This window comes from Falco punctatus, assembly GCF_963210335.1.
Source record: "Falco punctatus genome assembly, chromosome: 6".
Classification (NCBI taxonomy): Eukaryota; Metazoa; Chordata; class Aves; order Falconiformes; family Falconidae; genus Falco; species Falco punctatus.
In genome coordinates this window covers 29,140,108-29,167,171 of record NC_137585.1, presented here as the reverse complement: position 1 = coordinate 29,167,171, position 27,064 = coordinate 29,140,108, and the positions used below count along the sequence as shown (strand labels likewise).

The following is a 27,064-nucleotide window of genomic DNA, read 5'->3' as shown; positions in this document are numbered from 1 at the left end:
TAAGAAAACTTAGTTCACCTTTACAAAATGCATAGTTTTATTTCTTAGCTTCTCCTTGAAGCTCACACAGGTGAGTGACAAACTGAGAAGGATTAATGTAAAAACAGACCCGAACAGTATCAGTACCAAGACAACTTTTTTCCCTTGATAAAATTAAACAACCAAAATAGGAGTGGTTGAAAAAAATGTACAGTATCTTAAAAAAAGCCACGATTTTCTGGTAAAAGGAGAGAGCTGTGATAAAACTGCATGACACCATAGTCTGTTGTCTACTGAATTGCAGAAGACAAGATAGAAGTTGCTTTAAATTATTTATGGTTATCCAATAGGCCAGTGCAAAAGTTTTCCATTCTGTAATTTTCTACAGATTTGCCCAGATATGAATGCTAAATAGCTTGAGTTAACAATTCCCGCTCTTGCCACTGGAATATGATGCCTCAACACCTTTCATGGTTTCAGGTACATTTGTTAATGTTTCTCTTTCACTTTCTTACCTCATTTTTCCTACATACATTCCTCTATCAAAAAGGAAAAAAACCCCATCTCATTGTAGTATGGGCATTTCCAGTATCTGCAGACAGTAGGAGTCTTCACCTTCCAATATCTTTTCCTGAATGCATTGACTGGTAATATTCCATTTCAGTACTTCTTTACTCACGTTTTGCCACACTTGACTGCCTTCTTCCCAATTTTGATGCGCTTTTGTTGCAGCCTTTATGTTTTCCTGCCAGCACTGTGCCAGCTCTGTGCTGACTGCAATATAGCAATCACGTCCAAACAGCGTTACAAGATTGTGTCAGATTAGAATCATGCAGTAGTCATATCAGATATACCACACTCTTATATGATTACCTATGATGTGCTGTACTGAGGTACAGGGCTATATTAAGAAAAATGCCTAAGGACTTTTAGAGAAAACACAGGAAGCTGAAGAAAACCAATGTTTCAAATAAAAGGGAATGGCCTCTTCCACTTCAACAAGGTAAAGGAAGAAAGAAACTCTGCTAGTGATATTGCAAGCCAGTAAAAATGGAGTGATTCAGACTTACAAGCAACCAGCGATTACCTCTCATATGTTAGTCTTCTGGTAAAAGCAGTATTTCATTCCTTCCCTCTTCAGGCTGCAGTCCTGTGGCCAGCACCACCATGGCAGAGCCTGGAGATGCTGCAGTCAGGCAGCGGGAGGGAAATGAGGCAGATGTGCACCTACACTTCGGGTACCGTAAGAGCTGGTGTTTTGGAACCGAAGAGTGCTGAGATGTTTGAGCTCTCTCTGTGATCTGCTCAGCCAAGGATGTTGCTGTATGTCAGGTTGCAAGTCCTTTGTCTCGGGTTGCATGGGGAACATGGTTTAACTCAATGGGGAGAAGAGGAAAAGAAAGGAATAGCCCAGGTAGAAACACCCTGGTCTGTTTGGCTGGACCAGGAACCTGGAGATTGAAAACGTTAGACATGTTCCAAACAGATTTCCCTTAAAACAGGGAAAGGACTGGTTTATGGCTTATGATAATGGGCTCTTTTGCCCAGATTCTAATGTTTAGCACAAAATGGGGGGGGGGAGAAGAAAAAAAAAATAAAAGCGTTATTTAACCAACCCTTAAGTCTTTTCCAATGGACTTACACTGTTTAGATGAAAAGAAGTATCCCCTGGCTAGCCTTCGATAGCCTGAATGTGGAAATAAATATAATGTTCCTGTAGTGAGTGGTTCACTCCAACACATCCTTAAACAGCTGATTTCTCTGGTTTGTTTGTTAATAAATATATATACATACAAAAAAAAAACAAAACAAAGACACAATAAAATCTGCACACAAGACTATATAGCAAGACGGAAGAGTAAACCATATTGATTAGGCAATATGGAGTAACTAGAGAATAAGATGTTTGTATAATTTTCTTATTTGCAGTCATACAGAGAAACCTTTTAAACACAGAAAATACCCTCTCTTTTAGATTTTGTTCTAGAGCTTGTCATTACAGAACAGTTTCCCAAATATCAAGTGAAAACAAGCTAAAAACCCCAGGGTTACTTCAGGGTATCCATTCAAGAATTTTGCTTCATACAATGAGAGTAGGCTGCCACCCCCTTATATAAAAATATTACCTAAGACAAGGAAAGAGTATTGATAGACATAGTAGTTAATACACCATCTGTTGTTCTGATACTCACCGGGCATCCCATAGAAATTAAGTACATTTCTATAAAGCCATCACAATTTATTTTTCCATTCAGCTGCACTAGTGCTAACTGACATGTTAGGATGGGAGTTGATTATGCAGCTTAGGAGGTGAATTGGTTTATATCCAGACATACAATGAATTTTCTTGCAGAATATATAAGGGGATTCGACTTTGCTGAGTCAAATTTCACTACAATAAATAGACCTAGAGGGTCAAATGTATTAAAGGTTCTGTGTCACCATAACAAAACTATATTGCTAGACACATTTTGGGATAGGGTTTGGGGTTTCAAATGCATAAAACTTAGCTTATTTATTGCCATGACAACATGAACCACACCAAATCTTTTAAACACTTCATTAAAGACAGAAAAAATAAGGAGAAAAAAGAATTAAAATGTGGAATGCAGAGAAGTAAGGCTTTCATTTTAACAAAACCTCCAGTTTCCATTTGCTGTTAAGAATCTATTTGAGGAAAACACCATTGTTTAACAGGCTTAAAGTGATAGTAGGAAAGACAATTTATGGTTGGGTTTATTTCAGAAAAGAGAGCTGTTCAGTTCACTGAGGCGGGCTGGAACTGCTCCTGGAGCTGTTGTCAGAGCCCAGTCCTTCCCTGGAGAGGCAGGCAATTCGAACAAGGGACAAAGCACAAGCACTGCAGGGGAAGGGAACTCAGCCTCTCGCTCTGGTGTTGGCTCTGAATAGCAAGTTCATTGCTAGAAAAACTCCAGCACAGCACATTGTCTGTTGGTCTCAGGGAAACACAGAAATTGCAGCAGTGCCCTGCTGTCTCTAACATAGCTTTTTGGAAGCTGTCGATTAACAGCATCACAGCAGCTCTTCAAAGGACATAGCTTTAACATCTCAAGAAGATTCTTCTTAAACAGAAAGCAAACACATGTGAAAAAGGAAAGAACAAAGGAGGGAAGGAAAAGTACAAACCAGGGGGCTATGACAGTCTCATTCCAGGTGTTGCTCAGCATTTAGCTGATGCAAATGGAGGTGTGAGGCCACCTGGATTCCCCCTTCTGGCCCAGTCCTTTTATGTTGATTAGAAATGCTCAGTGCAAAAGAGGTGTGGTGGACTGGCTGCAGGGGATAGGGCATATGACTACAATCATGCCAGGCTGTGCTCCTACTGTCTACCTATCTTCCTGTAGTTTAGGTTGAATTAAGCATCCTTGCAGCTGACTCGCGAGGTTAGGGGCACCAGAGAGGTGGAATAGGCCATCCACTCAAGATATTACCCATCAGCAACGCTTACTCTACAGTATATCCATTTGCCCCGCTAAATCTAGTCTCACACTTTTCTTCTTTACTGGACATCATTTCAGCATAGTCCTTGGGGCTTATCATTGTGTCTCTTTTCTTGAAAAAACTGTCATTTTGTCTTTAATTTTTACTGACCTTTACAAATTGCTTTATGTAACAGGCTGAGCAGTACACTGGTCACCTTGAACTATTTAGAGCACAGGCCTTGGCACAGCAGGATCTAATTTTTCTTATTTGCAAGGACATTCCTTATCTTCTCCAAGGAATGAAAGTTTGTATAGTGGTCATTAAAGATATTACAATGCTTTTTATGAGATTAAATGTATCAACTCAGTTGTCCTATCTAAACAATATGAAATTGTATAATTCAGGACTTTTTATTTGACACACATTCTCAAGGGGAACTAGTGTAAAACAACTCAGACATGTCTGACGTGCCGTACAGGCTGTAGGGGAAAATGAGCAGTGCTTAAAAATTCTGGTGTCTTCCATGACAAGGTCTACATCTTGCAAGTTTGGTACAATGGTTTAAAATCTGATAGAAAATAGCATTTGTGTCAGGGATGTGTTGGTTTTATCCTCATGAAATAAGTGCATGAAAAGTTACGGTGCACATTTAATAAAGATGGCTTTGATTTTAACAGCAAACTTTCCTAAAGGTCCCATTTGCTATGGATAGGCATCTGCTACCGTGAGCCCTAAAAGCTCTAGGCACCCAAAGTGAAAGCAGCAGTTGCCTTCCTCTGGTCCCAGCAGCCCCAATGTTCAAATTCTGAGTACAGAGGATGGAGTTGTTCAAATGCACCGTGGAGAAAATCTCACATGGACATACTGGATACCAGAGCTGTGCTAGATGAGGAACAGGGCCAGGAGGAGGGATTGGGGAGTTAGGGCAGTCCAGCCAAGTAGGCTGGGAGCAAAGAATGTCATACTGGAAGTGAGCAAAGACCTATTCAGATTGGGAGATCAGGAGCTGGGATCCTTGCGTGTGTCTCCTCCACAGCTGGGAATTGCTGTTAGGAGGAGACTGGGTCTGGGATGAAGTGGTGCAGGCAAAGGACAAGGATGGTGAGAGGCTGGAGGAGATGCAGCAGGTTAGCTTGCATCTGGAGTATACATCTACCTGGTTACTTGTCACCCCAGCCCAGAAGCAAATCCTTGATTCATGTTTCTCACCAGTGCACATCAGCGATCCTCTCCTGGGAGTGCTTTATTCAGAGGATGATAACACGTGACTGGTAGTGGCACTCCATTAGCTCAAGTAGCAGAAATCTGCGCTTATTTTGCAGTTCTAAGTCTGCTGATGAAAATGAGGTATCATGATGAAATTCATCTTTCCAGCTTGTTTTCATTTTTCTTTTTTCTGTTTAAGAAAATAATTTGTTAAAGAAGAATATTACTGAGATTGCTAAGTCAAGCAATTGAAATACAAAATAGCACAATCAAATAAATTATGTTTATTCTGTTTAATTAATTTTTCCTAATGTGATATTAGGAGCTTATCTCCCCTTCTTATCCCTGTGTGGCCCGATAAGTAATTAGCCCAAACTCATTTAGCGCAGAGAATATGCTAATACAACATAAATATTTCTTCCAGCGTGCCTTTTTTATATGACTATTCTACACAGGCTTATTTTGTGCTCTCTGTGAGTTAGTACAGTGGAAAAACAAGAATGCAACTATGCAGTCATCCTGATTTATCTGTTTTGTACATTGTGCCTGCTGCCCTTGCATTTAATCTCTGTTGTTTCTAGTCTGTGTGCTCTGGTCACAAACTGTCTTTCCATCTCTGCGTGGTATCTAGAATATTTGGAAAGTGACTTATGGAACAATAATGCCAAGTTAATTTCCCCAAATATCTACAAAACATAAAGGACCTTTTGCTCAAGGGAGTAGCCTAATGCTGCCTAAGAGGAAAATGAAAAGCTAATCATATTTTTCAAAGGAAAATAGGGGCCTGTGTTTGTGTCTTGGCTCACATTCCCTCTCTCTTCAAAACAAGCCTTAATGTTCCAGCTCATGTGAGTTATGGCTGAACATGCCAGATCAGCCTAGAGAGACAAGATCTCATATCAAAAGTCACTGTTTTCAAAGAGATTAAATTAATCCAATATTAATCCAAGAAAATTAGTGAAATTGTGGAACAGTCTTAACTGTTCCTAAGGCTTACAGCTGCTCCACCCAACCGACAGCCTTGCACAAGGGCAGAGCTGCAGCTGGAATCCAAAGGTGAAATCATTTATTAGCAGATAATAAGAAAAAATGTCCATTGCCCCGTTGTTCTCTGCTGCAGGGGCTCTCACTGCAGAGCTGGCTGTCATGGACGTAGGAGCAAGGTGTGGGAGCTGGCAGGGCAGGCAGGCATGCCACTTATTTAATTTTGTCCCCAGTTGGTGCTGGGAGCTTATCTCCACCTCTTATCGCTGTCCGGCCTGTTAGGGAATTAACTCAACCTCATTTACAGCAGAGAGTATTCTAATACGGTGTAAGTATGTCTTCCAGTCTATAATTGAATGCTCTAATTATATAACAAAATTGAATGTCATAGCATAGATATTGCTTCGTCACAGCTGTGTTCTGGGACTCATGGCCTTCATCTTGATGCTTCTGCTGCATAAAGGCTGGATACTTTACAGCATGATCTCACCCCAGGAACTGTTGTATGATTACATGCAATGCATACAATGCGTGCTTGTATTATGGTGAGGCAAGTGCGGGCTATGGTTTATATCCCCTTGCTGCTGTCAGCCTTGAAAGCCCCAAGTGATCCAGGTAGTGACATTTCAGTCAAGGTTTTGATTCCAGGAAACAAGCCTGTTCTTCAGTGCACCCCCATTCAGAAAAATGTGTAAACGCACACCAAACTCATCTTCACTAGGTACTTAAAAAGAAGGCACACATTTAAGAACCTCTCCTGAATAAGTCTCTTCACTTCAACTGCTATATACATATAAATACATATGGGCTTTGGTGGGCAGGCTCCCAAATTAAAAAATATAGATATATATATAGTTGTGGAGCTTGGAGAACAAGAACAACCTCATTTTGGAAATTAGGTTAAACCTCTGTGAAAACAGTGAATAAACTCTCATTATGAACACATGTAAGAAACACTGATGCTCCTTCATGGAGGCAGATATCTAAAATAACAGCAGTCTGTACTCAAAACACAGACACATGCTGCTGCTCAGGACATAGGAATATATATAGCACAAGAAGGTGGAAAAACTTCACCAGATACCATTGAGAAATCTGGGCTATGTGTGGGTCTGATTTTATGAGAAAAGTAGAAGAAAGCTGAAAACAGACTGCAGAGTTTTACTTTAAAAAAAAAAAAAAAAAGCACAGAAATAGTGTTTTGTGTTAAAACTTGGCTGAGAAAATGGCTGGGAATTGTAGCAGAGATGATATATCCTGAATTTATTCAATGTAACAGGAGTCTGTGTACCCTCTTACACCAACAGCATCACCTCAAAAACATGCTCAGATCTAAGCTCAAACTTAACAAGCTGAAACAACTTGGTAGATCACTCAAAAAATAACTACTTATGTTATAGATATTGGTCACCTTGCAGATCAACACCAGATTGCACACCCAAATATTTATGGTGAAACAGCAGAATTGTCTCTAATGCAACATGGTTTGATTAAAGATCTGTAATTCAGTCTAGGTAATAAGAAATAAACCATCATTGCTTACGACACCAGTAGGCTCCAGATATCTTTGAAGATACATGAAAGGCAAAATCCCTGTAATCAGGGATCATGTAATTTCTACCGTGGCATGACTACCTGAGTCCCACACCTGCCAACTCTTCTTGGCATGGACTTTCTCCCTAGTCTATCATGACTGCAGCAATCACACGGCCTTGGCAACAGGCCGCTGGCTCCTTGAAGTGTTTGGCAGAGTGCTTTAGTCTGGACATCAGCTGCTCTCTTCATCTCTAGAGCAAAAGCTTTATTTTCCTCCCCTTCAGTAAGGTTCACAACTATTCTCTCCAGTGGCAGCTAACAAAACAAGCTAGCGAAGGCAGGCTTTTTCTTCACAGAGAAAACAAAGCAGTTATGGGGAATGTATCTGATTGTCCAGTAGCACTTACGTTATTCTTACTGTGTTCTCCCAATAGCAAGACTGGGACATGCAGTGGAAATGAGTGTTTTCCATTCCTTTCTGTCCTTTGTTGGTGTTTCTGGTGGACACGGTTGAGATTGATCACTGTCAGCCCCGTGAGGTAGCTCTTCTTAAGATCTCTAATGAACATCCTCTGCTGCATACACACCGGTCTACACAGGATCGTTTCGTGGGGGATTCTTGGGGGCTGCCATTCCGAGAACACACACTAAATACATCCTGTGCTCCCTGCTGGCTGGTGAAAGGTGAGCTGGTGGGCTGTTCCGCTCTATGCTGAGGATAGAGCCCAGTGTTCAGACTTTTCATAGGCACTTTTTTCCAATGCATCTAGTTTTCTAGCATCTTTGATGTCTCTACTTTCCAGGGACTATTTTAGCATTGTAATTACATGTAAATAATAATTTTTAAAATCTAGGTTTCATTCTGGGACTGAATGTCTTGCATTTCCATATGCTGAAATGAGTACAAATGGTGGAATTCTTTCCCAATCCTTGCTGTCAGTTCCTTCCTAATTACTCAGAAGTGGGATATGGACAGGACAGGCAAGCTGTTCTACTTTCCCAGGATTTGTGTTTTCTAACATGACTTTGATGCTTGGTATTAAGATTTCAGGGATGTTTGCTTTGATGGCTGATTTTGAGTCCTGTTTGGCTTCTTGCTTTTTTTTTGCTAGGTTATGTATCTTCACAGCTTTTTTCAGGTCTATGGCTCAGTAACACAATGCTACTAGCACAGTTTATGCTTCCAAGGTATGTGTAATCCACCCCATGGTAGGCTGCTACTTGTGCTGCCTGCATAGCATCTATGTATGATAATGCAAAACAGAAACAGAAAGCAAGCGTGCCCTTGTTTTACACCAGTGTTCAAAGTAAACTGGTCTATTACTTAGATGCACTCGCAAATGCAGCCATCCATCCCTCTGCAAGGCCATGACGATGGAGGACAAGCTGAGTGCTGTAGTTCCACAAGGTGTTCCAGAAGCTGTTGTCAAGTAACCTTAACAAAAAAAAAATCAATGAAACTAGTGATGAGCAAAGCCTGTCATAGCATGTTATTTCAGGATGCTTTTTTGTGTGAATATCCAGTTTTCTGGGCCTGAGTCCAGAGGCTGCTCTCCAATTTTGCATCCATCATCCATGTCATCTTGTGTGGCATTCCACTGCAAATGACCTCCCCTATAGCACAGGGCAGAGAGACACTTTCCCAGTGTCATATTCAAATATTTTAACAACTTCACATTAGTTAGTTAGTTAACTTCACGTCATTGAAAGTTGGGGGGGGGGGTTTCCCCCAGGTTTTATTCAACATCTTTTTAAATCACTAAATGACTTTAAATCACTTTTGCAGTGACATCGTGGGATTTCAGCATTTCTGCTATGAACAAACTATCTTTCATTGCGTTGTCGCTGCTACCTACTAGACTACAACTTGCTTTTCTGATATCACTGCTGAGCTAGTGGCAATCTTCTGTTGTTTGAAGTCACATCATCTCATGTTCACAGAATATCATGTCAAGGTAGGGCTGAGTTTTGCTGCTGACTTCTTTACAATGCTTTGCCCATCTATTTTGTCTCTGTTGTATGTTTCCTTATCTTTGCTTCTGATCAGCCCATTTCCTGTTTAAACTACCCACACAGGATTTTTGTAACTTGGTAAACAAGATCTGTGGTTTCCTACCATGGCAGGAGCTTCAGTTTCAAGTGTTCTGCCTTTAATATGTCTCTGTTGATCTTTCCTTGAACATTATTTTTCACTGTTTTGTCTGCTATCATGTTCCTTTTTATAATTCCACATTTCATCAGTCTTAGCATTAAAGAATTTTTATTTCTGAGTTTTTATTTTCTTTATGATGTGTCCTTTCTGGGCTTACGCATTTTGTTGTTATGCCTGTATTGAAGCTGCTGCAGACATTTCGCATTGTTTCATGAAGCAGCAAGGCAAATTTAATGGCTCACTCCCACCGAAAGGGCCCTGCCCAGCCTTAACTCCTTCCAATCTTAACCACATGTTCCCACCTCCTCCTCATGCTGTGGTGCTCATCTGTCTCCTAGTGAAATAGTTCAGCTAACTAAATCAGCAGAAAGCCAACCAGTTTAAAAAAACTAATCAGCTGCTGCCAGGTTGGTGAGCTGAAACAGCTCACAGAGATGTTGGACAAGGGCCAGCACTAGCTCAAGAGAGAGACCAGGAACACCAGGACAGGACCTGGAGAGAGATGGGATCACCTTACATGATGGCAGCAGCGAAGTTTTACAGACTCAGTCATACTGGGAAACATCGTGCTGAGAATTCTCCCTTTGTAACACCATTTTCTCACCTCACCTACCCTTGGCTTCAACAGTAACTCGATTCACAGGATCACTGAATGATCCAAGCTGGAAGAAGTCTCAGGAGGTCTCTAGTCCATCCACCACACTCAATGCAGGGTCAACGCTGAGCTCAGACCAGGCTGCTCAGGGTTTTATCCTGTCGTGTCTGGACAAACTCCAAGGATGGAGACTGCCAAACCTCTCTGAGCAACCTGTGGCAGTGATTAATTATCCTCACAGTGAACATTTTTTTTCTTATAAATCTGTGCATGGTCAAAGTCAGAATATCATGCAGCACTGTTTCTTTTTCAGCCTGATGTCACTGATTTCTAAGTCATTTTCCCTTTGAAGTCCATCCTTCCCAGACTTTTCTGCTTGGAATTACAAACACCATCACCAATACCATCAGTTACATAGCACATCTGACCCCAGCTGGTGCTCGTATCAGTATCTATTTCTCAGAATCCTTTTGCCATCTGGCAAGGTCCACATTTTTAAGCCAGCAAGGTGCTTAGAAATACGTCAGATAGAAAGCACAGATCAGTCTCCCTCCCACCATTTTGGTCGATCTTTCACACACTCTTACTATTTGTACACAAGGCCTAGGCTGGCTGTGTGACCCCAGCTCTGCCTTACTGAAAAAACGTTGCTAGGCTATGAGTGACAGCACATAAACTTAAACCAAGCAAGATATATATATAAAAAAGCAGAAACAAGGACAGAAGTGAAATTGTTGAGTTGGTAGCAGTCACTCAAGGACTGAAGGAAAAAAAATATTAATGGAAAAAGCCCTAAAATCCTGAGAAAAAAAATCAAAATAGGAGATAGCAAGTCAGCAAAACTGAGCATCCGCCTATCGTAAGGAGTGATGGAGACTGGCGCTTCTACATGTGATTACCATCTGCCTGACCAGCAGAACCCAGCGGGTACCTGCATCAGTGAGGACATTAGTGCTTAGGCTAATAGCACATTACTCCCAGCCATTTATTGCATGTATGATCCAACAAATAGCATAATTGCCACATACTCATAAATTTATCTGTGAGCCTGCTTTCAAGCCTCCATGAACAGGAAAAGACAGCCAAATAAAAGTGAGCAAAAACACTGGGACGGTTATACTATACCACTGCTCTGTCCATTTCTGATTGCTATATTCATCTTTGGTATTAAAGTGGTCCTTGAAAATAAATAGGCTGAGTTTTGGTTTTTCTTTAATTCCTACTCTGAAGGCCATTTTGGAAATGCATGCTTACGCTCTTCTCCACATTTCTGTGTCATAGCACAGCATTGTGTAATATCCATTTTGGCATGTGTGGTGAAATGCATTGCTTAGATCACCTGTTTTGCTGGCACACTTCCTTCTTCTCCGTCCTAATTGCCGGATGACGGACTACCTTCCTGGGGTGACTCAGCATGCAGGCTGGCTGGCTTACCCATCATTCCCTCATCATCTGCAGACGGATGTGTGTCAAGACAGGATATGGGTGGAGATGGAAGCACAGCCCAATTACAGAACCAAGAATGCAAGAGGGAATGTGTGAAATTAATATTTGTAGAGTGGAAATGCTGGCTTTCTTCCTAAAATCTTAACCTTAACCCACCTGTTAGGATGGCTTCCAGCAGAGCCAAAGAATTGGGCTGGTGTTGCAATCTAGGGAAATGGTATTCACAGGCATGACAATGCACAGTACCATCCATTAGCCAAAGAAGCTAGCCACTGAAACTGAAAAAATAAAAAATAATAAAAAAAGGAACAAACTTAAAGAAAAGCTGGGTTTTTTTCAAGTTGAAATAAACTATCGGTTTATTTCAGATAAACAACATCATTGAAAAAAAGAATTAAACAGTGGTGGGAATGCCAAGGTTTGGGAGAAGATGCTGAAGAAGATAGAGGGGGGAGAAGAAGTGGCAATTTGGCTTATAAAGCCCCTTGCTGTCCTGTGGCAAGGTCAGCTGTAATCCTACAGACTCATTAATGACAGCTGTCTTGGGTCTGGGGAAGGAAGGCAGGGTGAGTCTGCTGTCCCTTGCATTTTTGCTTTGTGAGCAGCCAGTAATAGGAGCAGTAGCCCTCCATGATGGACCAACACCTGGTGATCTGCCCAACAACAGGGCCCCCACAGCTTGCCAGCACTTGGTGATTTGGTCCAACAGCAGCTCTGAAAAATTTCTTTTTCCATTGGCGCATCAGTGCAGATGTGTGGCCTCACTAAGTTCAACGCGGTCAACAAAATTTTTTTGGCGCACACACAGTTATTTATCAAGACATGCAAACATGCAGTGCTGCTGTTGCCTCGAATCAGCAGAGTTAATTGTAGCATACACCAAATTTTCCTGGAAGCCAAAGGTGAGTTCCAATTGAAAATTGAGCATATGCATAAATGTCTGCCAAACTGCAGCCTGTATACATGGCCTGATACCTGGTGTTACATGTTTTCTGGTTTACAAATTAAAAAAAAAATCCTTCAGATCTGAAGCTACCCAAACTCTCGTAACACAAACAGGACCTTTTTATTCTCAGATGTAGAGAAAAATATTTGGAAGAAAATATGTTACGAATAAGTGACTACATATAGCTTTTCAGAATTCAAAAGGATTATTTTTCCATCCTCATCATTAACATTAGTTAACCTCATTAATTCCCATCATTAATCATTGATGCAAATGAGCAACTGCCTAGAGGAGAGTGAGACCCGAATCACTGTTGAAGCTGATGGAATAGCAGGTGCAGCTCGCCACCTTCTCCAGCCTGAGAGCTGCCTGAACACATCAGCTAACACTGTTCTACTGACCACAAAGTCCATGAGCAGCCCAGGCAACCTGCCTTTTCTCCTTCTGAACTGGCTGGAGTTTAAGAAGGAGCTGGGGCTACCAGGAGGATGTTGAAGACACAAGGCATGAACCCAAAGAAACCATGCTCCAATGGCTCCGATACTCCACTACGAATAAACCTGTTGACTACAAGTGGTGTCACCTGACGGGAGTATATCAAATCAGTATTTAAGAAACAGAAGTCATTCAATCACTTACAAGCTAATGGATCCTATTGGTATCATATGTAGAGTTTTAGAACACATTTTGAAGGAAGTAATAATTGATAGCTAGATAAATGGAAAAAGGGATTAGAATGTATTGATCACTCAAAAATAAAAGATCATGCTAGAAATCATTTTCTTCAATAAAATGGAGACAAACATTCTTTCAGGCTACTGGAAAAAAATAGCATTTGGTATAAATCAAGCCTGAACGGAAGTGTTAAGTGATGCTTGTATAAATACACCACATTGGACATGCTGTGCATGCAATACACACTATGGTAATATGCAACATTATCTAGGAATGCATAACGTAGATAAACAGCAAAAAATAGAGCCGTGAGTAAGGCTGACCGTGATCCCTCTTCCTGCTTACACCCTCAAGTCTTTAGAATACACTGTTTGAGTATGAGATTCACAGTTACATTTCGCAGCTAAATTGTGATTAGTGTGTGATGTATACAAAGTTACATGCAACGGGACTACATAAGCCTGTGAAAAATACGGGGCCAGTTAAGCTGAGGGCTCTGGAGAGAGAACGCCTGAGAAATTTAGGCTATGACCCCAGGAAATGAGTGAAGGATATGAGAGAGAAGAGCAGTACGTTCCTACTAAAGGAACTGGAAAGGGAATTCAAACATGAGAAAAACACAATGATGTAGGCCTGAGTGGGTCCTCAGCAGCCAGGACATCACATCCAGTTCAGGTGCTCTAGTACATCATGACCACAGCCCTAGTTATTAACATGGCAGAGTGAATTGTCACTAAATGGTGATGATTGCCACTAAATTGAGCAGCCGCTCAGTTGCACACCACTGTCTGTATGTAAGGGGGAGGGGGTGTTACATCCTTTGGTAAGAACAGAACGATTTGTGGTTTGTGCAGCCCACCTCAAATTCAGAAAGACAGAGTGAAAACTGAAAAAAAAAGTCCTTTCAGCTCTGAGAGATTACCAATGTAGGAAGACATATTTACCCATATTTCTGGACAGCTGTCCCCAGACTTCCTCCCCCTACATCCCTTCTGAAACCTCCAACACACCAGGGAACACGATGTAGCTTCAGTGCATTGTATTCCTTCATCTGAACAATGCCAGCCCGTCTGGTTACGCGCTTTCGTAGGTGACAATCTAATGGCTGCCACTGGTACTTTCTAGGATTATGCAGCTGTGTTTTTCCACAATGCTTCTGTCAACTCATGCCCTGCTCTTGAGAAAAGAGATTCTAGATTTAGCTTAAATAGTAGTGATACAAATGAATGGTTGCCTCCAGCACAGTTGTGTGGACTGAATAGGCTGAATCAAGACATGTTTTCTTCATAAAAGCGTATCACTGCAGTAAGAGCACTCCACTGATCTCTTTAGCAAGAATTAATTAGAGAGGAAATAGATACTGAAAGAGCCTGAGCAAAATGAGCAAAAATAGAAAAACAGGAAGGAGGTGCTGGGGAAAGGGAAGTAGCTAGAGAAGAGGAAGAAACAATGAGCCTACCAAGGGGAGAGAGTATACTTTTCATTATTTTATACATCATTGCCAAAATATGTAAATACCAGCTATTTGCATCTGCGCAGGCTCCTGGCTGTGGCCAGCCCCTGGCTCCTTCCTTCCAGGCCATGGCAAGGAAGCCGCAGCATGCAGCCAGCTTCGTTTCCCTCGCCTGGTGAGGAGCAGCATTGTGGGGACCTTGTTAAAGTCCTAAAGCAGTTTAAGCAGCTTAAACTGCTTTATAAGCTTAAAGTGTCTAAGTCTTCAAAGCTGCTTAAAGCTGTTTAAGCTGCTTAAGACACTTTAGGCTGTTGGCATGTGCCATGGGGCTATATGCAACATCCTAGCCCACAGACCAAACCATCCACCTTCAGTTTATCGGTGCTAGCAATGAACCTGCCTCAGCAGGGCTGCCCTAAGCAAGCTCAGGTGGGCTGAGGTTTGGTAGTTTAGTTTAATTGTCCCTCTGCACTTTGGGATTAAGGCTGTCCTTGACACCTGACAGGTTTGTCCCAGGTTCTTTGAACCTAGGCAGTGTTTTACTATTCTACAGCAAGGGTAGGGTGTCTAATGGTAGACCTGAAGCTAGCCAAATCCATTAGGTTAGAATGTATCCATTTGCACAGCAAAATTCACAAGCTCCAGTATTTGTTTACAAAAGAGAAAGTTCTCACGCAGTATGAAATCATTATTCTGGTGTCCAAAAGTCATGTATATTTTTAAAAGAACAAAAGAACCAGCAGACAGTCACTGAAGCGTGGCCTAATCAATAAACACCAAATCTAAACATTTTTTAATTTCTGGAAAGTCATATTTTGTCCAGACCCTGATCTTATCTTTGAGGTTTATGACCATCTTTTTACTAGCCTAAAATAATGATGGTGACTTCAGGTACTTCGAGTGTTTGCAGTCATATTTGGGTCAACACCACAGTGCACTGTGATGACCACAGAGTTCTCTAGAAAACATTCTTGAGATTTTTTTTTATATACTAAGTAGTGACTAGAGTTTGTCAGAAGTTTTACGCAGCTTTGAATTTCAAGCAAAGAGCACATTTTCTGAAAACCTTAGTTTTTCTCAGTTTTCCTTTGGGACTATGATTTTAAAAAGATTTGGTTTGAGCTAACACAAAAAAAAATCATATTGCAGAATGCTGCTTTATTTGCACTGTAATTCTGGTTTGCATTTAGTAGGTCCCCTGGAGGACTGCGGCTCCTATGTTCACTGTGTTCCCCTACCTAAGATATACGTGTGGTACACCATGACTGCAACATTTTGGTTTTTGAATGTTGAAAAGTTAAATTATAATTCAAGCCCTCAGAAATTTCCAGTCTTTTCAGAACACTTACATTTTTTCTCATTCCCATCTCCCATTCCCATTTTTCTAATTTTCAAAATTGGAAAAAATTCTAAAATTTTGAATAAAAGCAATTGCTAAAATTCAGGATTTCTCACAGGTTGAGAAGTCCTGACATGTTAGTTTTACCGAGGTCTGTATCTGTGCTGTTGTTTTGCAGACCCACTGGCACAAAAACAAGATTCTGTCCTTTTCCATTGGCAAAGATTATTTGATCTGTGTTTATTTTGGATATGTTTGTTTAATTCCTCATTTGAGTACTATCATAAACGATTAGGTCATTACTGCCCCGGGAGAATAACTCGTTTAATAGTTAACCTGTGCTTGCAAAGCTCTTCGATAACTCGGAAAAAATACTGTAGTTTGCACATGAATCATGGAAATGTAGACTTGGATGGGCTCTCAAGGGGTTATATAGTCTGTTATTCCTCAATATTTTTAATCAAAGCTGTACTTAACCTTTGTGAGGTAGAATAAAAACCAAACCAAAAAAAAAAAAAAAAAGACCCACAACACAAAACCAAAGGAAAACAAGTTGGTTTTTTTTCAAGAAGTCCAGAGAACAACCTGTGTAATCTTCCATAATGAATATGTCCAGGGCTACACATGAAATTTTCAAATGTTTCCTTAGCAAAAGCCTGTTACGGATTACCTTGTAATAACTTGTACACTCTGTCATGGTTCCAGGGATCTCAGCCACCTACTACAAAAGTATTCATCTGGTCCATCTCCTAACTTTGAAGAGAGGCCACAATTGTCTTCATAATTGTAGATGGCAGTTCCTGTGATCTGTATCTAAAAACATTAATGTCAGGGATTATACAAACTTTTTGGGTAATATATTCCAGTGATAATGTTTTCTACTAGTTACAACATGTTACTATAATACCTCTTACAGTACAGCTAAAAAAATTCCTTCACATTCTGCCCAAATCTTTAATGGGCATGAAAAAAACGTATCACTACCCTCTTTATAATAAACTTTTACATACTTGAAGGCTGTTGAACCACATATAGCTTTATATTGTCTAGATTTAAAAAAAAAACCAGCCTTGCTTTATGGATCCAAATTTCCAGACTTCTTACCTTCTTGATCTTGATCTTATCCGGATTGTTTCCATCTTATCTATATCTTTCTTAAATTATGGTGCTTCAAAGTAAAATAAGAGTAAAATTTTAGCTGAGACCTCACCAGTGCCAAGAAGAGCACACTACTTATCTCTCGTCTTACATCTACTGTTTTGAGCAGAAAATTCAAGAGAATCTAGAATTACATTTATGTCTGTTCCTCAACAGCATCACACTGTTGACTCATTCATGGCCCTCATTAATCATTAGATATTTCTCTGCAGTGACATTCTGTGGTTGTGCTTTTGATTTCATCCTCCCAAATGTACTCTGCAATTGTTCAAATTTTTAATGTTGGATTTCAGAACCCATCCAGATACTTTTGAAATCTACTTCTGTCCCTGAGCACATTTTGCAAATTTTTACATGGTGTCATCTACCAAGTTCATGAGCATATAATTATTTCTAATTCTGTCATCTATAAGTCTGAAACGTTGTACAGAAGCCTATCCATTGCGAGCTGTGCAAGATTCCTTTTCAATGTCCTCCTAGTGCAGCTACCAACAATCATGTGTTAGGTTTACATTAACAGTGGATTGAATTAGGAATGATTTCAAATGGGACAAATTTTCCCAGTTCATTTATGAGCATACAGGACAGTGTGAAAAACCTTAAGTTGAGATACATCTTGGGTCAATATACAGTCATTTTACTGCTTTTCCTTATCTATTGGACCAGTTGCCTTCTTCAAGAAGGAAACTAGATTAATTTGACAAATTCACTTTGGCTGTTTCTTATCACCTTACTAGTCCCATGGCATGTATGCATTTACTTAATAATCTGTCCCATTATCTTTCTTGGTATTGAAGTTAGGCAGAGTATTCTCTATTTCCCTAGATTCTTGATTTCCCATTTTTAAAAGCAGAAATGGTTATAACCCTGCAAACCAGGGCTGCAGCCAAGAACTTCTTAACAGTGCCAGAATGTAAGCCTGCTGTGAATGCCACATTTAAGAAAACTTATTAAATTTCTCTTTGCCTTTCCCTTTCCTTTCCTTTCTTTTTCTTTCCTTTTCCTTTTAAACCATGTGCCACAATGGCAAGAATTAAGGAAGAGCAAGTCTTTAAACTGAATGGGTGTTTTGTTCAAAATAATTTGCAAGATGTATAATGTAATGTCAAATCTCTGATCATTACCAAAGATCAGACATGTGATCCTGACTGTATTTCCATCTTAGGCTACTACCTGGTTACTGCAGGCCCTGGTGACTTATCCACTCTTCCAGGAACTCTCAAAGTTGAGAGCTCAGTATGTATTAAGTGATTTTCAGCAAGCTCTAGAGACTTGTGGACATCTAATTTATTCAAATATTCTTTCACTTTTTTTTTTTCCCTATTCTGGCATATGTCCTTTCCCCTTGTTAAAAAAATAGCATTGTTAAGTACCCATCATTAGTGTTTATGTGCGCGTGAAGAATGCAGCAAAGTAAACAATAAAACATTTCACTCAGTATCTGTTATTTGTGCCTCTGCCCTTCTCTTCCCCTAAATTCTTGGTGTATAAAGAAGTCTTTTTCTTCCTTTTTATGCTCCAGAAAACTTGCAACTCATTTTGTGACTTAGTCTTCCTAGTTTTATCCCTAGATGTTTGTGCTACTGCTTTATTACTCACTCACTTACATGCCCTCACTTTCACACTTTGTAGGATTTCCTTTTTGATATTCAGGTCACTGGAGAATTCTGGATGCAGCCATACTGGTCTCTTACTACTTATCTGTCTTCCACATCAGGATGGTGTGCTGGTGCATGTGCAGCACTGTTTCAATTGCTCACAGGTTCATTTTCCTTATAATTTCTTCATATGGGACAATTCTTAGCAGTATCCTGAATTGCTGTGGTATATTAGTGGTCTTTATTTTTAACTAGCTTGCTTTAAAAACAAAATTAAATGAAACTGATACATTTCATCTGACATTTTCCACATAAGAAAAATAACAGGTTTAAAATAGATAATATGTGGCTCTAAGCAACTTAATTATATCTCATTTTAAAGAACAACTTTGCCAACAAAAAAAAGGCATGTCAGGATTCCAGCGCAATGATTTATGATCCTGTCATAGTGACAGATATTCTTCATGTATCTCTGACATCGTAATCTGGAGTCAGTGTGCTTTTTTTTTATGTTTGCTGGTAAAAAGAAATGCACCATATAAACACATGGTTATTTGTCTTCAAGGCTCTGCCCTGCATTAGCTTGGCAGGTCTAATTTCGAGATGAGTTCTGTAGTAAAACTAAATTGTTCTAGTTTTGAGAGGAGTTCTGTAGTAAAATCGCTTTAGCAGTGATATTGTACCACAAAACCAGCACTGCAGACCCAGTTGGGCCCCCTTACTGGATGCTGACCAGGCTGATACACTCTGATCCAGCAAGGATCTGGCATGCTGCTGTGCTCTTCTGGCTCTTGGCAGACTTCAGCCATCATCTCTGTCTTCAGCTTCTCAGTTCATCCTGAGGGCTGATTCCTGATCTTAAGCACCCCTTGTCTGCATTCAGGATTTACTACCTGTACCTCCTGGCTGCTGAGATGCAGAATTTAAGCCTATGGGAGAGACACTCACCGAAGCATGAGCAGAGAAAGGCATAGACTTATGTGGAGGAAGAGAGACGTCAAACTGTAACAATAAGGAGCTTTTCTGCAGCTCTGCCTCACTCGCTGCGGTTCAATAGCCCTGCACCTCTAGCACTTTCTTAGCTACAATAATTGTTCTTGGCACTCATGTTTCTGCTTAAAGGACTACTGAGAGACACTGGAGGACAAAGACTTCAGTTCAATAAAGTGGTGGAGTGACACAAACATGTAAATATCTATATACATCCTTCTTGCAGTTTTGCTGATGCGGTGGAATCACACTAAAGGTTTTTACCAGCACAGCTCTATCAACCAGGGATTGTACTTCTTCACAGCACAGCCACATTGGTGACAGACTGTAGGACAGACATAGCTAAGCTTCAAAGGTTCCCCAAAACACATCTCATCTTGCTGTAACAGGGAGCTTCCTAATAAAATTTTGTCTTCTATCAGTTTCTTGTTATGAGGGCATTGCTTTGCAGCCCAGATCTCTGCTACGGTTATGTTTACTGGTTAGTCTTTTTCAGCTCCGAGTTCTCAGAACCAAGGTGCAGAGAACTGTCATACCACAAAAGGAAGAAGCTATAGAAAAACCCCTTTTGCCAGATATGACTTTATAACCTATCTTCATTGGGAAAAAAAGTGTGACCAGCTATAAATTCATCCTTAAAAATGTGAAATATTGCAACAAAGAATATTTAACAGTGAACCCTCCAGACTTGCACTATTTTTTATGAAATGCACATTTTGATAAGCTAGGTTTATCATTTTGATAAACTAGGCTAGGGTAAGAATCAAATAAAACGGTTCAGCACTGAGGGAGCAAAAGATGTTAATTCATCTTTCTCATCTCTAGTTTCTATGGGTAAGCCAGCAAATAGGTACAATAATCAATAGGCAATCCAAATTCTGAATGTAAAGACTGACTTCCTGAATATTATCAACAAAGGATGACATTGCTGTGTTCTGGGGTTTCCCGAATAGTACATCACAGATTGAACTAAACCAAGTTTGCCCTGCTTATTTCTACCACGTGACTAATAGTAGCATGTCTGATAGGTAAAAGGAGATATTCTGCTATAGAAGATGTCTGAAACCTTGATGAAGACAGAGTTTGCTTAACAAAAGGCACAGCTACATGCATAGGGGCCCGATGGAAACAAACCCAACAGTGTGTGCTCAGGGATGCTAGGGTTCAGGCCAGTCTGGGAGGTAGAGAGGCACCAAGAGTGGCTCTCTACCACAGCTGATAACCCCTGACCTTCATCTAAAACAGTTACACAGCTTCCAGACCACAGCTGGTGCACATGGGGCAGATGCAAAGCAAGGGTGGAGAAGTTTGGTTCTAGCCCTGACCACTCATATGGCAGTGGTTTGAGATACTCAACCACAAGCTAAACTTAGCAAAACTAGAACATGAAATAAAATTATTATATGAAAGCTAGAAAAAAATCTTATTTTAAAGATGGTAGAACTTATCCATGTCAGTTCTGCAGAGTTTCAGACATCTGCAAAGTTGAAGGCTCACACTGTATTCTTTAGGGTTTAGGAAATCAATAGAAGTTAACCTTTAGGCAATAGAGATGCAAATAATTCACTACTGTGAAAATAAAGTTTCACAGACGGTTACTATTTCCTCCCTTCCTTAGGGCTGCAGATCTTTCAATTTATTTGGTCTTTAAAAAAGAAATAATGCAAGTGACATTGTTCAAAGATTTATACTTGCAAAATCAATATATCTATCAGCTACTACAGAAACTTATTTGGGTTTGAAATATTTTCAACATGGCAGAAGAGCAAAGAATGAGTGCAGTTCCTTGTGTCATCACAGAGCTGTCCTGTTCAGAAAATGTTCTTTTTAGTTTTCTCCATGTTGCAGAAAGCCAGAAACAATAACCAGTAATCATATTACTTCTTTTTAAACGTATACCTTTAAATAGAACCCTTAAGGAAATACTACTACTACTAATACAGCATCTAATATAAATTCTTGATCATGGCCATGAACAGACATATTGTGTACTTTTAAATCACAGTTATTCTGTCTCCCTTAGTAATTCGGTTCATAGCAATAGGGTAGCTTTGAAGCAAATGCCCAGACTGTCCCTACTTTTCATATGTTGGCTAGTTTCTCAAACTGGTGCTGGTGTGCACAAAATAGATTCCTGTTGGATGACACCAAACCAGGAGCTCTACTCCACAGCACTCCAGTGCTCAGTGGAGTCATGGGTCCCTCATCCTTGTGTGGACTTTCCACTACAAGGACCTCCAGCATGTTGCTAAGGTACATGCTTTCCCAGAAGATTCTCAGATCCAGGAGAGTGGCTTCAAAGCCAGAAGGAGATTTCAGAATCAAGTACTGCATACATCTTCCTATTCACTGTCAGCTGCCAGTCCTCAACCACTTTAGTGGTGTCTGCCTATCCGGTACCTTATCCTCATTCATCTAGACTTCAGATCTGAAACCTTTCCCTTCTCATCTTTCCTGCCTTCTGTTGTTGAATCCCCTTGCTGAACATGTCTTTCATTATTCTTCGTTTTGTGTTATCTTCCCCACAATTCTGCTCTCCTCTACCGCACTGGAAGCTCCCTCTTCCACCTGCCAAAAAATTCAGACAACTGCAGCCTGAGCCTTGTGTTTCCCATGAACCTGTGACATGAGAGAAAGAAGAGTTTTTCAAGGGGTAAGCTAACTCAGTGGAATCTCAGAAGGCCAAGAAACTCCCACCAACTGTCACCTACAAAAGAAGTGGTGAACAAGGCTGCCTTAAAAAGTCAAAGATGAGTCACAGAAGCACAGCATGGTCAGGGTTGGAAGGGACCTCTGCAGATCATCTGGTCCAACCCCCTGCTAAAGCAGGCTCACCCACAGCAGGTTGCACAGTCACATCCAGGCAGGTTTTGAATGTCTCCAGAGAAGGAGACCCCACAGCCTCTCTGGGCAGCCTGTTCTGGTGGTGTGTTACCCTCAAGGTAAAGAAGTTTTTCCTCATATTTAGATGGAAATTCCTGTCAGAGTTTGTGCCCATTGCCCCTTGCCCTGTCACTGGGCACCACTGAAAAGAGCCTGGCCCCATCCTCCTGGCACTCACCCTTAAGATATTAGTAGACACTGATAGGATCCCCTCAGCCTTCTCCTCTCCAGGCTCCACAGGCCCAGCTCTCTCAGCCTTTCCCCACGAGGGAGATGCTCCAGTCCCCTAATCACCTTGGCAGCCCTCTGCTGGACCCTCCCCAGCAGTTCCCTGTCTCCCTTGAACTGGGGAGCCCAGCACTAGGCACAGCACTCCAGGTGCGGCCCCACCAGGGCAGAGCAGAGGGGCAGGATCACCTCCCTTACCTGGGGGCCACGCTCCTCCTGATGCACCCCAGGGTCCCACTGGCCACCTTGGCCACACGGGCACACGGCTGGTTCGTGGGCAACTTGCTGTCCACCAGGACTCCCAGGTCCTTCTCCGCAGAGCTTCTTTCCAACAGGTCGACCCCAGCCTGTAGTGGTGCATTATACTATGAAGATAGTCTTGCAGGCCGGTAACTATAATCAGCAGTTGGCCCTATGCCCAGTACAGGGAGCTTGGGAAAGTCTTTGGGAGGGAGCATGTAACTGAGCCAGCATCTGCCCTCCATTTCCATGAATCTAGTGTCCCCACGTAGGAGAGTCTGGAGGAATGTGAGCCCTTGGACATCAATCTTGGCACCTTGACCCCAAGTCCCACAGCAGGCTCCTGGACAGCACATCCAAGGACACTTCTTCAGCTTTCTCCCCTACAGAGCAGATGCCAGCCATCTCCTCTACCATCAGCCCCAGTTCTGACTTGAGCAGTTGTGCACCCCTTTACTACAACATCTCTGAAGTAGAAGGAAAGGGACAGGGGACCTGTAAGATTTCTGGTGGGATTAAAGCGCTGGTCTCAAAGCTGTGGAGAAGGGATGGATTTTGCCAGGCTGTCCATGGGGACTATTGTGTTTTGAAATGCACTGGAGCCATAAGCTGTAGGAAAAATCTCCTGCAGAGGAACTGCATGCATCAGAAACCTCATGGCCCAGCTCTAACCTGTACAAGTGCCTGGCTCGTTGCTAGGGCCTGGGTGAGCTGCACATGTGGACATGTCATGATAATGCAGTTATCTGAGGCCAGACAGGGAGCCCCTGCTCAGCTCCTCCTCCTCACTGGGCATTGCCGCCTATAGTTCTTCTGACAGTCACCCGCTGTGTCATTTGAATGCTTCTGACAGTGTGTTTCTGTTAGCTGCACCTCTTCTTATAGCTATCCTGGGCCTTTCCTTCAGGCCTTGCCTATGTCTGCTTTGCCTGTCCCCCCCGGGTGAGGGCCTGGCAGGAGTGGGGCCCACAGGTGCCCTTGGCCCATTGCAAGGCGGGAGCAGCAGCACGGGAGAAGCTCTTGCCCCGCACCAGGGAAATGGCAGGAGGGAGGGTTACCTTGCTGAAGGACTCCTTTCCCTTCCTCCAGGCCTTAACCAGCCCAACCTCCTGTTTCCTTACCAAGTGTAGTTCTGCCTTTGCAGCCTTTATTGAGCTTCCCTACCCCTGATGCTTTTTCTTCCCGCTGCTGCTTGTGGATCTGTCAGCAGGCAACCCCTCCTCCACACCATCACCCTTCCTGCTGGGCTGCGGTGCCATCTGGCTCTCCCAGCACGGGATGCCTGCGGCACTGATGACACAGGAGGCAGCGTCATGACTTCCTGAGAGCCTTCTTCCTTCACAGACAATCATGCCGCCAGAGGAGGGGCAACAAGGGCAGAGAAAGTTAGAGACCACATAATAAGAGTAAGCTAAAGGGATGGTGGATTGCACATCCATAAGGGCTGAGTGGACGAAGCAAGCCACCTTATGGAGTGCACTAGGGTGTGAAGAAACTCTCTATCCCTTCCCTCAGAAGAGGGAAGATGACACATTGATGTCTCCAAAAGGTTTTCTTATTTGGTCTTCTCATTACAGGCATTGCAAGAAGGCATTGCTGTTTAATTACCCCACTTCATTCTGCTCCATGTACCCTCATGTACAGAGCAGAGAACGTCCAGTACACCACTGCTTTCTTGGTCCCTCAGTGCCCCCAGAGCTGAGAAGAGGTCCATGTGTGCAGCCCCAAGGGAACCAGTCCCCATTGGTCAATCTAGATGGAAGACTCACCTGCATCCCCATGGAGTTTGTGCAGGGCTCAGAAGACACCCATAACTGGAGATCATTGGGAGTGCTGGAGCCAAGTGTGTGTGCTGTGCAAAGCTCATTGTCTGATAGAGAGATGACTGAAAGCTCTTCCTGCTTCCAGTCTACATGCAGAAAATGCATGACTAAACCTTGCAGATGCACCCTTGTTGCCAGGGTATGGCCTTATGATCAAACAACAGAGGGTATATGGCATTTCCCACAAAACCTTAACAGCATGAACCTTTCCCTTCTTGGAACAGAGGTAGACATATCCCCACCAAGCCCAAGGATGGAGTTGTTGAAAATGCACATCATGAGTCTCTGCACCAAAATCTGCTGTGAAATCCATAAATCTCCTTTAGAGGTTGTGCAAAGCCTTACAATGTGTATGGTTGTAGCTGCAATAGGCTGGGACCAGGAGAATATGAAACTTGTCAAAGGCCCTCTCTCAATTTAGGAAGTCATGGAGACCAAAGGCTTGGAGATCTTATCAGATGTCACCCACAGCACTACTGGAGCAAAGAGGTTTGGAAGATGAAATCTTCATAACCTCTTTGCCTGTGGTAGACCTGTCCACCTCAAAGGCATTAGTGACCAAGGAGTAATGGTCAGAGGCTGTGAGACTCTAAAGGATGGCAGCCACTGACTCGGGCATGGCTATAAGCTCTGAAATTTCATGTGAGGATGGTGAAAGTGTAACACCAACTCACAGAAGAGGACCTTGATGATGCCCTTCGCCATCCAAAAGCCTTGTATCTGCCACTGGTTATCCTATCTATCTGTCACATCAACATAGTCCCATCCGCTACATTTATTTTAAGATTTGTATCCTATATTCAGAAAACACTGCAATATTTGAAACTCAACAATGTATTCTAGAAGTAGAGTGGCATTCTTATAGTCTTATGGACCAAGGATATCCAGCTGCTCAGACAAGGTCTTCTCAGTGCATTGCAAACACTCCTAGAAAAAACAGAGCTTAAAACATTGCCACTACAGTGGCAAGATCCTTGATTGATCTGGGTCCAATACATAATCTCAGAAGGAGGGTAATACCAAATATCCATGAGTAAGTCTTGTGATTCAACTGCTACTTGAATAATTGGAGGTGGCTGAATATACATTATTGGAAATTTGTCAGGCAGTGACGATCTTTTAGCATATCATAAAGTTTGTAGCTCTGACAATTAAAAATGTTAACCATGTCAAATCATTCTTTCAGCTACAACAGCGCAAATCTGTTACTTCACTGAAGTTCTGCTGTTTTCCTTTTTAATTACATTTAACCTATCAATAGCTTACTGGCAACAGAAACTGAGAAAATGACTAAAACCAATGTATTTTTTATTTCTTTATCTTTTGAACTCAGAGGATGCTAACTTAAGAAGACAACAGCCAGCAGCTTACCTACCTTCTTCTTTGATCATTTCTATGTTTGCTTGCTGTCTGGAGAAGTGGATGTAAACACTCACTAGAAATTCTACAGCCTACTCCAGTCCTGCTCTAAGAGAATTTCCAGCATCACTTTGCTACAAATGCAAATCCAGGCAGAAGACATGTAACTGTGAGGCAATATTACAATTTTTGTTTCACTGTGGATTGATGAGGAATCAGGTGCCTTTTATTTTCAGTTAGATCAAGATAAAGGAAAAGGGTTATCATTTCTGTCATTTTAAGAATATTAATATGGGCCTCAGCTCCCTTTTTCTTTCCTTCATCATTTTATGATTGTGAAGAATAACTCATTGCATACTAGTGGAAATATAAACACTTCATTTTGAGATAATTGGTGTCATTTTCCAGACTGGCTTCCTTTTCAGGTCTCTTCATTTCCCCATTAGCCACAGCCAGCCTCTGCACATCCCTTGCCCCTTATCAAAATGCATCTTTTTTTTTTTTCTGCCTACAACCCTGCACCTACAGCGCATTCACCCTTCGATCAGGGTATTATGCATTGCCTCAGCAACCTCTTCTGTATGCACTGCCCATATCTACACCAACTGCTGCTCCCTCTGTACCCTTTTCTTTCTCATCTTTTGTTAAAGCCTGCATTTATTTTCAAAGACTCCTCTACTCAGCCTTTTATGTGCCGTGCTTTAATCCCTTTTATTCCCCTGAGCATTCCCAGCTATCCATTCTTTCCCTGAGAGGGAGGTGGATCTTCCTTGAAGTCATTATTCAGGGAAAGGAGACTAGGCCCCATTATTTGATTGATTTCGTAAGTCATTTAAATGAATGGTAGGTATGCGCAACTAGAAAATGCCTGTTAAAATGGTTAATTTGATCATTTCTTTTCAGTGATAGTGGGAAAACCTAAAAATCACAAAATGAGTAACTGAGCAAAATGGCAAGAATTACGTTTTGTCTTCCTTTCTTTGAAATAATATTAAATGACAACATAAATCCTATAGAAATACTTATGGGG

The 27,064-nt window shown here is 41.6% G+C and overlaps 1 long non-coding RNA gene across 1 annotated transcript in view; it reads left to right on the top strand.

The window, feature by feature from the left end:
• Window positions 1–27,064, top strand: part of LOC308065381 — a 56,139-nt gene that overhangs the window by 1,978 nt on the left and 27,097 nt on the right. Inside the window, exon 2 of the long non-coding RNA XR_013928753.1 lies at window positions 368–27,064. This exon is cut by the window's right edge and continues 27,097 nt beyond it. This is a non-coding gene — a long non-coding RNA (uncharacterized lncRNA). The remainder of the gene's footprint in view (window positions 1–367) is intronic.